The sequence below is a fragment of the Homalodisca vitripennis genome, chromosome 3 (genome assembly GCF_021130785.1).
Source record: "Homalodisca vitripennis isolate AUS2020 chromosome 3, UT_GWSS_2.1, whole genome shotgun sequence".
NCBI classification, from domain to species: Eukaryota; Metazoa; Arthropoda; class Insecta; order Hemiptera; family Cicadellidae; genus Homalodisca; species Homalodisca vitripennis.
The window spans coordinates 173,694,080-173,698,693 of record NC_060209.1 but is presented as its reverse complement, the minus strand read 5'-3'; positions in this window follow the sequence as shown (position 1 = coordinate 173,698,693).

Genomic DNA, 4,614 nt, shown 5'->3' with positions numbered 1-4,614 from the left:
ACATTTTAAAATACCATCTCACAATTAAATAACTGTTTAATTAGTACACGACAATGTTTTAGAACCTGAGGAAGAGCTTTTTCTCACTTAGGCTAAACTCTATGCATACATATGAATACACATAAAATTATATTGTGAAATAAAAAGAATTTTTGTTATCTATTCCATTTAGTCATGGTCAACGGAAATAAAAACCTTTGTCTTTGACGAGGATAGATTTCAATTCTTGAAACACAGTGTTTTCTACTTGTAACATGGCATACGTCAAATTTCTGTCATCACTAGAAATATATAAACTATTAAACTTAAATTATCATTATTTTAAAACGATTAATTTAAATTACGTACTTGAATGTTTTGCATTATGGCGAGGTTTTGGTCAACAAAAAATAACAATAACGATGATTCCGAGCTGTTATTTGGAAAGATGTATAAACATAAATCATTTTGTGTGTATTACTAAGATAGAAATTAATTAACAATGGAATTTGATCATTTATTACAGTCACCCCAACTTCAATCCCGTCCATCTCATGAATATTACGTGAGGTCTAGCTGCCTTCATGTAACTATATTGAAGATAAATATTCATGCAGTTGACGGACGACAAGGCAGGGAGCTTGTAGCTGTCATGCATAATCTTAATACTGGTGTCTTTCATTTACAAATCTTACTTCTTAGGCTTTCAGAAAAACGTTATTAATAAATCACGTGTTATTGAAAAGTAAAGTATTTTTAGAATCTAGTATAAAGAGTAATTATTACAATGAGCTTTAATTATTGTACTTTTATCTATTTCTTTATTTAAAAATGGAATTGCTTAAAAATAAACAAATACTTAACGGAGATTTAAGAAGAATTTCAGCCATTTATAAAACAATATGATTACAATATGAGGTACACGAAAATTTCAGGTTAAAAGGATTGGTGAAAACTATTATTGTTACATAAAAAATATAGTTATTCGTTATTACTGACTACTGCAGTAAACCACGCCAAGCGTTAAAAATAATCACGTGTATTATTATGTTGAATGATCAGCTAAATTGTTCCATAGCTTGATCTTAACCCCTAGTGGTATTTGAAGTTAAATTATGGAAACCTTTGAGAGTTGTAATACTACTTTTTCCTTCTATGGGAGGGATTTCGCCAATTAACATGTTATATTGAAAAAAGTGTTTAGTTTGGAAATATTACAATTTAGTTAACATAATTTTCAACTTAGTTTTTCTTCATAAAGCCTGTCTATTAAGTGTAGAATTCAACAAAAGTAATTTTGAATTAAAATTACCAGTTAAGTATTAGTATAAAATAAAGGGAACTTACAATTTGTTCACTTTTTAGTTTTGGCGGCCATCTTTAATTCGATATCTTGGGTTTAGATGTAGTAGTTTAAATACAAAAGTGGTTGTGTTTCACATTAAAAATTCAGTACTGGATCCAGTTGTTCAGTGACGGTGTGAATTAACTGCAACAGAAAATACTCCATCACGAGAAGGATCACGATAATTTAATATAAATGAAAGTGGTTTACTATTAAAGAAGACATCGTTATTGCGAAAGTGTCAATAATAGTATATTCCACAATGCAGTATTTATATGCAGTGAATGACATTATATAGTTAAACACTAATATAAGTTCCATTCACTATTTTATGCACTAAATAATTTTGCATTAAAATAAAGCATTGATTATCCTTGCTTCTTTATACATGAACAAATTAAAAAATTTATTGCTTCCATTCTCGATAAATTTGTTCGTTAAATTTCTACAAAAGTAGTGTATTCACTTTGACGCAGATACCCGCTTTGTCTGTGGCCGTACCTTTATTTATCACCTTTACAACGCCACAAGCGACCACTAATGTGTGTCACCTTTTCTTTACTTAAAAATATAATTTAACCTTAGTATACAAGAAAAATATAAAATATTGTTTGATTATTTCACGAGGGTTTTCTAGGAAGCATATTGTTCGATTGTGTAATTAACTAAAAGTTATTTATTTAATCAATAGAATTATATATCACTACAAATGTATAATTCTCTGAATACATAATTCATATATATCCCAAAATTCACATTTTTATATTCTTCCTTATTATGGTTACAATATAGCCTAAAGTCACACCTTAAATAACCTCATGCAGTTATCAAAAATGTTTTATATTGTCTCTCTTTAGAGAGTTATCAACCTCCGAACTAAAACCAGAATGGGTTTATAACTCTGAAATAAAAATTAAAAAGGCACCTAAAACCACTTTAACGGAATTAAAAGAGTTATTTACGTGACTTGCCTAAAAATGGATACGGGTGAAAAGAAAATATTTCCAGTCAAGCCTTTAAAGTTAAAGGAGCTCCAGCCATTCCAGTCATCATCTTCTGCAGTAGGCTCTATCTATCGATCCACACTTCTACCCTAGTATCACGACATTTGCGGCTAGTGATGTGTCCCTCCTGGACCTCACCAGATTGCTCAGATATAAGTAACATATCAGTTTTTGTGGCTGTACACAGCGTAAATTCAGCTGGAAGGTATAAACCATCCAGTAGTGAACTCTCCTGTGGCAGAGCATTAGTACAGTAACGACGTGCCTCTGTATGATAAGGTAAGAAGAAATTAAGGAGTATTTTACATCATTTTACAAGACACGTTTTAGAGTTTTACCTAACAAACATGATTATAAATCATTAAATGGGACATTTAAACAGTAACGACGATCATAAAATTGTCCTTTATATCCACAAACGAGCGACAAAAAATAAACGGCTCATGAAACAAAAGTTATGAAGTAAAGGTTAATTTAGAAACTTTATATTTTTAAGGCAACGTTTAACTGAGTAGTAAAAGCTTTCCAAGAGTTATTACCATGTACGACTTGAATACTTTGTCTTTGAGGTCATAATTTGAGAGACCGTCACATAATACTTGGAATGTATAATAAATGATAAACCAATATCCAGAACCATATTGTACAAAAGACTTAAATTTGACCGGTTATTTAAACTTTTAGCTTAGTTTGGCCTAATCAGGCGGGTTTTTTATTCAACATTATTATTTCAGAAACCTTTAAGATATTCTTATACATTACGCTATTCTATACAAACATTTATAATATTTTGAAGGTAATTTTTATTGAAAACAAAAATTTGAAAAGAATTGCAATTGATTAAAAGTTTTAGAACTATTTAATGCAGATCTAACAAGAACTTGTGTAATGAATTTAGATTATTAATAACAAAACTTTTAATTTTAATTGTTTTAATTATATTTAAAATTACGTTTTAAAGCGTTGAAAAGGAAATCTCTACCCAAAAATTATAGATGGGAATATGTATGTATAAATATCTTGTTGGTATTTATTTGATTAAGTCTTAAATAATGCAGCCTTCTAAAATTCAAGATGGCATGGCGATTTTGACTTGAAATGTCTTAGGCATTTGGTAAATATTTCCTCACAATAATAACCTTATAAGATAATTTAATCCTAAATTGAATTAATTAATTAGAGATCAACGTGGTAAGAGCCGCTCATTTTAATCATATAACTAGTCTAAAACTGTAAATCTTCCCTCTTAATAGGTACCAAGAGCTGCGGCGATTATTTTAGGTAAAAGGTTATACTTTTAGTTTATAATTATGTGTTTTATTACCTACTTCGCTATGTTTAAAAAATAAGCCAGGAATTGAGGCGTTGCAAATGAATAGACGAGTTTTGACCATCTAATTTCATTTAAGAAGTTCCTTATAATGATGTCGAAATACGGGAGGGAGCCATAAGTTTGCCTATTTCGTAAGAAAAAAACAGTTCCGGAAAAATATATTATAAGTAGACAAACTAAGTAGGTTAATAATTATTACGTTGAAAACAGATTAATTCAGGTTAAGCCAAAAAGTTACTGGAAACGGCCATATATTGTTTGTTCAGTTGCGATTTCAAAGCACCCGCTAATATGTATCTAAATGATTTTACAGACATTATGATATTCAGCGAATACCCAATGACCGGTATTTGAGTCAGTCCCGTGTACCGCCGTGTGGAATTATTACATCCAGTAGTCGCCACGTCACACCTCATACATCAGGGACGACAATGGCTGACCTGTACTGGCGTGTTCACTACCCACTGTCAACGCCACACTCTGGATTGATGAGTACACTAGTTTTGTGCAGGTGATTCTCACGTCACACCTCATACATCACGGACGACAATGGCTGACCTGTACTGGCGTGTTCACTACCCACTGTCAACGCCATGCTCTGGATTGATGAGTACACTAGTTTTGTGCAGGTTCATGACAACATAGTGACTGAGGATTTGAAGTTGAAAATCAATTACGAAGTTCGGGAAAATTGCCATTTCACTATGACTGAACTCTCGGAATATTTTCCACAAATTTCACGAAGTTTACTTAATGAAATTGATGTAGGGAAGCTTGGATACCACAAATTTTGTGCTAGGTGGGTTTCAAAAATCCTTAATGAATATCACAAAAAACAAAGACTTACATCGTTAACCCTTCTGGATAAATACGACAAACATGGCAATTAACTTCACGATCTTATTGCTACTGGTGATGAAACACGCGTAAAGCATGTAACAAAAATTTGTGAA